The sequence below is a fragment of the Cynocephalus volans genome, chromosome 5 (genome assembly GCF_027409185.1).
Source record: "Cynocephalus volans isolate mCynVol1 chromosome 5, mCynVol1.pri, whole genome shotgun sequence".
Lineage (NCBI taxonomy): Eukaryota > Metazoa > Chordata > Mammalia > Dermoptera > Cynocephalidae > Cynocephalus > Cynocephalus volans.
Genome location: NC_084464.1, coordinates 19,400,432 through 19,409,304, shown reverse-complemented (window position 1 = coordinate 19,409,304; position 8,873 = coordinate 19,400,432). Strand labels below are relative to the sequence as shown.

Sequence of the window (8,873 nt, the reverse complement as noted above, 5' to 3'; positions counted from 1 at the left end):
AGGATTGGCTTAAATTCTGTAGGTATTAGATCCCAAATCCTCTTTCCCACTCTGTCCAGCTAAGTGATTCCCCACTGCTGCTGGAGACCAGACGTTTATTCCTAGAAGGATGAAACAGAAGATCTCTGGATTTGGGAGTCTCAAGCACAGCTGACTGTATGGGCCTCACTGAAAGACAGATCAAGTGAGACCTCCACCCCTAGGCTGTTTCCCCACCTGGCTTCCAGTACACAGCAGGTGTATCTTTATCTTTCTAACACAAGGCTAGAAAAGCTTTCTCTGGGGATCAAATTATCCCAAGAAGAAGGATATAAACTTACTGAATTGGGGGTTTCCCAGTGAAACAGGCCAACCAGAATCACTCGAGGGTGACAAAACCACTCCATGAGGACGATCTGTTTTCTCAGCGCTGTTAGACTCCCACTCTTCAAGATGAAGATACGACCAAGGAGGTTCAGAGATCTGAGGAAAGCCTCCATCAGGAAAAACAGACACCAGAATAAAGAAAGAGAAAAAGGCAACTTGATGGGATAGTGATTACACAGGGAGCACAAAAATGAAACCATCAGAAATATCTTCAGAGAAAGAAGAGGATATATCACAATGCTGAAACAAGAACATATTTTTAAAAGGAACATTTAATGAACAATATTGTTGAGAAATTAAAGCTATGAAGGCAGAAAATAGAAACTCAATAGAAGGGTTGGGAGATAAGATAAGGAATTCTCAGAGAAAGTAGAACCAAAAGTAAAAAACACAGAAAATAGGAGTGAAAAATTAGAAAATCAGAACATCTATGATGGAAGACTAATATGTATGAATAGCAGTTCCAGAATTAGTACACAGAGAAAACAGAAGGGATAAAATCATCAAAGAAATGATTTAATGACATTTCCATATTTGAAAAAATGAGTTTTCTGATTAAAAGAGCCAGTGAATATTGAAACAATGAATGATAACAGACCCACCATGGCACATCTTTGAGAAATTTTAGAACACTGAAACTAAAGGAAGATCATACAGGTTTCCTGGGAGGAGAAAAGATAGATTACATATAGAGGATAAGCAATCAGATTGCCTTTTGACTTACTGTCAAATTTATCACAATTTTATACAAATGCCCATTTCCAGACATTTCACCAACAGAGTATTGTTATTTCTTAAATTGTTTGCAAATGTGAGTGGTGAAAAATGACATTGTGTTTTAATTTGCATTTCTTTGATTACCAGAGAGGTTGAACAACTGTTTTTTTTAAAATAGCTTTATGGATTTTAGCCATCCTAACTGGGGTTAGATGGTATCTCAATGTGGTTTTGATTTGCATTTCCCGGATGCTGAGTGATGTTGAGCATTTTTTCATATGTCTGTTGGCCATTTGGATATCTTCCTTAGAGAGATGCCTACTTAGCTCTTTTGCCCATTTTTTAATTGGGTTGCTTGTTTTCTTCTTGTACAGTTGTTTGAGTTCCTTATATATTCTGGATATTAATCCTTTGTCAGATGTATATTTTGCAAATATTTTCTCCCACTCTGTTGGTTGTCTTTTAACTCTTTTAATTGTTTCTTTTGCTGTGCAGAAGCTTTTTAGTTTGATATAATCCCATTTGTTTATTTTTCCTTTGGTTGCCCGTGCTTTTGGGGTCGTATTCATGAAGTCTGATGGGGAGCATTTATCAGCTACAATATATATCGACAAAATAAAATTTAAAAAAAAAAAAAACATACCTATTTAAAAAAATAAAATAAAATAAAATAAATAAATAAATAAATAAATAAAAATAAAATAAAATAGCTCTATGGAGGTATAATTTACATACCATAAAATGCACAAATATTAAATGTACAGTACAATGATTTCTCATTAAATTTACAAGAGTTGTGCAACCCTCACAACAATCCAGCTTTAAAGTATTTCCTTCATCCCAAAACATCCCTTGCGTCCACTTGCAGTCCCTTTCTCTTCTTTCCACCCTAGTCAGTCACTTAATTACCTTCTGTCTCTCCTACATTCACTTGTTTCCTATTTTGTGAATTACGTGCTTTGTCCATTTGCCTATTGAAGTACTAGTGCTTGTCCTGCTGATTTGTAAGACTCAATCAAAGACTAACCCTGTAATTACATTTAAAAATACAGAATTCTTAAGTCAGCCTACATATCCCTGCTTACCTGTCCAATAGTTCCTCTTCGATTTTCCACTTCCAATGTGTGCCCCAGACTCTTTGCTTTTCTTGCTGCTTCTGACATTCGGCACAGAGGTCTTCCCTCGTCCTGAGTCCTTTACTCCCGGCCCTCCATCGCACTCGTATGTCTTTGCAGCCCTCAGCACAAATAACACTTTCCAGAAAGCCCTTCCTCAACTGTTCCATCAAACTTCAGATCTCCCAGTACGACTCCGCATTCTTTGGCTTCAGAGGGACCTATCACTACTGATAAGGATTTATTTGGGGGTGGTCCTGATTTTAATGTCTGTCTTCCCCACTGGGTTGAAAACTCCATGAAGGTAGAGATCCTGTGTGTTTTATTCATCACTGTGTGCCTGGTCCTGGGTTTCTTTCTTTTTTCTTTCTCTCTCTCTCTCTCTCCCCCCCTCCCTCCCTCCCTCTTTTCCTGCTTGTTGTTTTCTCTTAATTTTGCTTGTGATGTCTTTAGATCTTTAGAAATACTTAAATGTTCATGTAGTTGAGCTTATAATTTGTTTTTCTTTACAGTTTCTTCTTTTACTTTTATATTTAGAAGTGGGTTTTCTACATGAAAACAGATGAGAACATTCACTTATATTTTCTTCTGGATCTTTTATTTTTTAATATAAAATTTTAATACTTTTATCCATTTGCAGTTTATGTTGGTTTATAGTGTGAAGAGTACAATGTAAAGCCACTGTATTTCTACAAACAGTTAAAAAAATTACCCTAGTGTTATTTAGGAAATAAATCCATCATCTCCCCACCAGCTAGAAATGCCACCTTTATTGGATACTAAATTCCTATGTATGCTAAGTTCTATTTCTGGGCTTTCTAGCATGGACTAATGTTTTATTGATTTATATATTTTAGTGCCAGTACTGTATAGACCAAACAAACCTCTAATTGTAGCAATGTGTCATATATAGTGTACTGTCATTATAAAGATAGTGGCAAGCCAGTCTACAGGAGCATTTTCTTTGTCATTGCAAACTCATAACTTACTACTCTTAACTTTTTATATCACTGTTATTAGCCCAGTGAGTCTGAGGCTGCCTCAGACTGAAGACTCTTTCTTCTTGTGCTCACACAGTCCCACTTCTGGATCTGCTGGCTGCAGGTAAGATGCCTCTTCTGAATTACTGAATGCTGCCTGCCTTTAAGGTTCGATGTCTGGGTCTCAGACTCAAACTTTCCAGATGAGGTTGGTAGTAGACAGTAGGCTGGGTGTGAGGCAATATAGAGAAGTGGGGACTGTGGCATCTGGAGATTACAAGCTGGTCTAAAGGCATACAAATGGTTTTAAAGTGTACAGGCTAAGCAAGGCATAGAGCAGACTGGATTTGGTATGATGACCACGTTTTCACCTCTGGCTTGTATAGTAGCTGCACAGCAATGTACAGTCTATAGATTGCTTCATTTCATTTCTACAACGACCCTTTGAGGCAATCATTACCAATATATCTACTTTACAATACACACATTATGTCTTCAAAGGGCGGAATAACGTGCTTAATGAGGCCTTAGAACCAGCACATCATATCACAAACCCAGGACTCTGACCAGATCCCAGATTATTTTCTTTCTTCCACACCATGATATGGTGCCATCCATAAAGAGTGCAGGGATAACAATAGGAGCTATTTCTGTTAGTAAATCTAAAAATACAAGAATCAAAGTGACCTACAAAGTACCAATAAACCCGACTCTGGCTGCATTCCAAATGTCAGGGCACAAGGCATTAAGGACTCCTGCTGACAGGGAGGCCCTGGTGCACATCTGTCTGAAACACTTGGAGTCAGCCTGGCCAGCGAGGCTGTGGAAGGAACAGCTCAACAGTTTCACCATCTTATTGTTTTATCCATTTAGGAAACTCCCAGAGAGAGGCAGATGGAGATGATGCAGAGTTTGTAAATTACTAGCTCATTTCCAAAGCTCACGCTGGCTCTCTCTTTATCTCTCCCTCCCCCCTGTCTTTCTCTCTTTCCCCCCTTTCCTGCCTGTATCTTGGTGGCACTCAAGCCCTCTAAGATGGACCACTTCTGGATATCATTATTCAAAGAAGGAGGAAGACCCATCTCTGTTTCTAACTCTGAGCCTCAGTGGCTCTGAGTATTTCTGAGCAACTTGCTCAAAGAAGAGGTGAAGACTCAAGAAGAGAAGGTGGTGGCTCTCTTCTGACTCTGCTACCACCAGCATAAAGGCTGGGGTGGGGATGCACAGCCAAGAGAGCTCTTGAACTCCATCTCAAGGAGACGGTAAGAGGATTTGGGGAATGAGACATTCTTCCTGGAGACCTGCTTTGTCTGAACATAAGAGCTAGGAGGAAGGCCCTGATGAGTTTGGTCCTGGAGTAAGATCATGCTATTTTGCCTGGCACTGACTGCCAGTGCGTTTGTCTGAGCTGATGGCTCTATGAGTGCTGAGGACAGTGTAATCAAAGGCCCCTTCCAGATGAAAAAGAACAATGCTTTCAAGTGAGCATCGGGGCCTTCCTGGGCTCTGTGGTAATTTTCTGACACTGAGCAAGTCTCCTTCACTAAGCCTCTGGTCTCTGATCTGTAAATTAAAGAAGCATGTTTATGGAAGAGGCAGAAAACCTTCTTCCACACAGAAGACATCTCACCTATGTGGGGATGAAGCATCTAAACAGAAGAGCGGTGAAAGACCTTGGATGGAGGATTGGTAAGTCACCTTACTAGCACAGAAATATAAGCAGTCCGAAGATAGAGGACAGGTCTTTTTTTAAAAAAACTGTGGTAAAATCCATGGAACACAAAATTTACCATCTTTACTATTTTTAAGTATAGTCATATGATGCTTAACCTTGGGGACATATTCTGACAAATGCATCATTAGGTGATTTCATCATTGTGCGAACATCACAGAGTATACTTACACAGACTTGCACAAATATTAGTTAGTGCTCCTTAGAAAAACACATATGCAATATAGGTGGCATCTCTCCTTGGGGGGCGTTAAACAAAACTTCTGCCCATCTCTTTTGGCCACCATCATTGATTAACTTTGGGTCATTTCCTTCCCCTCAAAAGCCTCCAAATCTTCCAGTAGTGGCTTAGAAGGAGCACATGAAAAACAATTGATTGGCACCCCCCATCTTGCCACTGGATGGCCGTGCACCTATACCCCTGCATGCTCTCTAGGAGAAATCTCTCTGTCAGCAGAGTCTTGATTTGCCCAGTTGGAGAAGTCTATAGACTGGAGAGTTTAGCGAAAAACAGTTGTTTTTGTATCACTGCCTAGTTTCTGCAGTAGAATGGCTAACATCCTTCTTCATGTTTACCTCAGAACCAAAATTTAAAAAAAACCTTGGCTGCAGTATAATCTTTTCTGAAATTTCTTCCCTACCTCCAAGTCTGATTTACTTGCCCCTCCATTGTCCTCTTGTAGCCCCTGTGCTGATAGCTGCTTAATGATACTGCCCTTTAACCAGCTTGTTAGTTTGTATGTCTTCCTTGGAGAATGTCTATTTCAAGTCACTTCCCTATTCTTTAATTGGGTTTTGTCATTGTTGTTGAGTAGGAACAGGTCTTTTCATTCTTGTATCTCCAGAACTCAGAATAACAACCACCATTAAAAAAAAAAAAAATACAGGTGTCTTCACTGTACTGAGAAAGGAAAGGTTCTTATGCAACTTTATATCCTTGGCTCTTATCATGGTTCCTGCACATCGTAGGTGGCCAATCAAGACTTCTTAGTTGAATCTATCAGATAGAATAAACGTAGAATGATAAATGACCACTCATTTAACTGTACGTCCAGATGACACACACTCCTAAAATTGAGCCTTAAAAATAATTTACTATTTCTGAATATTAATCTAATACATACAATTTGATAGATAAATTATATTCCTTTTAAATGTAGATATCTTTAATTACAACTCACATGAATAATAATTCTCATACGTCTATTTTTATTCTGCCATTTGTGTTTCTGAATTCTCACTGTCGGACCTTTGCCATTTTTTCTGTTGTCATGCTCGTGTTCTGAAAGTGTTGAGATTTCTGAGTGTCATCCTTAACTAATCACTGCCACTTGGTTCCTACATTCAATCAGTAACCAGGTCTGTTCATTCTATTTCCAAAATATCCCTCAAATCTGTCTATATCACTTCATCCTTGTGGCCCCTGTCCTGTCTCGGCCTCATGGTTTTAGACTATCTGCCTCTGATCTTGGATCTTTCCAATTCATTCTCCATGCTGCAATTAGAGTGATCATTTCAGAGTGCATGACATACCCCTACTGCATATTGGGGTGGGGATGCAGATAAGGATGGGGGTGGAGGAGGTAGATACAAGCACATTCACTGACACGCCTCTACCTAGTTTAATGAGGAGACTTCAAAAAACGAGTATGTGAAGATTAGAGGTTTCCTCCTACTTGAAGAGCCCAGAGATGGCACTTTAGGGTCCAGGCTAATATATGGCAGTCAGTGATAATAACTCACTACCACCTCCGCCTATCTTTAGATAAAGAGGCAAAAACAAGTGACTGGACAAGAAGCCTGGCTTGGCTCGACCAGATAACCACACGTGAGTGCAGGAGAAGCTACAGGACTGACAACCAACCCTGCGCTCAAGCTGGACGGCCTATGGCAAACTTGACTCAAGTGGGACTGCTCTTTGGGGACCCTGAGGACTCTCTCCAAGAGGCTAAGAACCTACAAAACCTTACCTGCTTTTGCATAGCCAATGATCCCACCAGAAGCAATCAGTGCTTCACAGCTAAAGCCAAACCAATGTAAAGGCACTCTGAAAAGGCAAGAGCAAGAAATCAGTGCCAGTCATGGTTTAAAAGCAAACCACAGAATCATAGGATGGGATAAAAAAAATCATCATTCCAGACATATCCTATCACCCTACAAATGAAAACAAAGCCTACAGAGGCTGGATGACTAGTCAGTGGCAGGGCTGGAACGCAAACCCAAGTCCCCAGCGGCCTGTCCAGTGTTCCTCCCACACCCCATGCTGCCCGAGGCAGTTTGCTCTCAAAGCTCTTTTCAGCTGGGGAAAGGAACTCTGGATTTGAGAAGCTCCTGGCTACTCTGTTCCCGTTTACTGTGCACTTACAGTGAGCCGGTGTCCTTCTGCGTTGCTCTCTTCCCACTGTCCAGACAGGAGACTTCCCCAGGCCTGCACCTGCAGCTAGATCAAAGGTGGTTAAAAGCACAGCTCTCAAACAGTCAGAAAGAAGTGGGTCCGAGTTCCAGCTCTAGCCCTTAGTAGCTAAGAAGTAACGGGCAAGCTACCCACCCTCTCTAAACCCTGGTTTCCTTCATTGCACCATGATAACCATGGTACCAATTTCCTGGGGCTGTTGTTAGCATTCAAGCGTGGTAATATGTGAAAGTGCTTGGCCCGTGGTAAATACTGAACAGATACCAACCATTTTTGTAACGCCCTCAGTTCTAGTAACAAAGGCCCACGGGAAACTGAGCAAGATTCAACGATCAGCTCTGGAAAGGCGACGTATTAACCCTTTCCCCAGTTACCCAAGTTATTACTACATCGGAAAGTGAATACTCCTGTGCCTTTAAATCAACTATTTTAGTGTCTCTTTGGGGGGAATAGAGGTGCTGCTTTTCACCCCTGCTCCAAGAATGAAATTATTAAAATACTCAACATTTGTAAACCGTTAGAACCTTCTGCATCCAAATCACAGTTAGACTGGGAAAGGGGGAGGGGAGGACAAAGTACTACAGGGAAACCCTAGTCATAGTTGCACGTGACACCGCACCCTTGGAAAAGTAACTGTTTTCTTTTAAAACGTATGTTGTATCAGGGAGTCCAACAAGATTGAAAGTAACGCACGCCCCTTTTGCTCTGTTTAAAGAATTAAGTTTCCATAAAAACTGGGGGTGGGCGAGGGCCTTGGAGTCGTGCCCAGGGGCGTGAATTCAAAGCGGCACTTACCTTGTTTTTCAAGACACGGAGCAATAAAACCTCCAGGACACAAATCAGCACCGCGCTCCGCAGCTAAGCACCCGCCTCCGGAGCTCAGGGTTCCCGCAGGATTCAAACCCACTTCACGGAACGCGGACAACGAACGGCGACAAAAGCACTGGCGACGCGGTCCCACGCCCCGCCCGGATCGGGGGACGCAAAGCAGGCGGCAGAGAAGCCTCCAAGTAACTCCTAAAGGGCAAAACTGACCTAAAATACGATGACGACACTTCTCAGGTCCCCGAGCCGCTCTCCCGAACGTCTGCGCAGACGGACAAGCGGGTGCGACCCCCCAGGCCGGGTTCAAGGTCTCGCCGGAAACGGCGGCACGCGCGCGGCGTCCCGGGGGCGGGGCACGGGGCGGGGCTTGGGGAGAAAAATCCCCGCCTCCGCCGTCACCAGTCGGGGCGCAGACGGGGCGACCAGCGCCGGTCCCACCGGCAACGCAGAGTTTGAGTTCGGCCTGGCAGGAGGGCTCGTGAGCCGGGCCAGGCCGGAGTGGAGGCCACCAGTGCTGATGGAAGTGCCAGCACAAGTGACTCGTAGGAACGGTCCAGTGTGGACCAAAGATCGCTCCAAAAACTACTTTACTAAAAAAGCTACAATCGAGTGGTACAGACACATATTTTTTTAAAAAAGAATAAAGGTTTTTAAATAAACTTTAAAATTTAAGCATTTTGGTGCCGGCCCCGTGGCTCACTCGGGAGAGTGCGGCGCTGGGAGTG

The 8,873-nt window shown here is 42.4% G+C and overlaps 1 long non-coding RNA gene across 1 annotated transcript; it reads right to left on the bottom strand.

The window, feature by feature from the left end:
• Positions 1–2,774: 2,774 nt before the first annotated feature.
• On the bottom strand, positions 2,775–8,495 carry LOC134378669 (uncharacterized). The gene is made up of 4 exons (XR_010023675.1): positions 8,119–8,495; positions 7,276–7,350; positions 6,881–6,957; positions 2,775–5,907 (listed from the first exon to the last, which is right to left on the bottom strand). It is a non-coding gene; the product is annotated as an uncharacterized LOC134378669 (long non-coding RNA).
• Between the last annotated feature and the right edge of the window lie 378 nt (positions 8,496–8,873).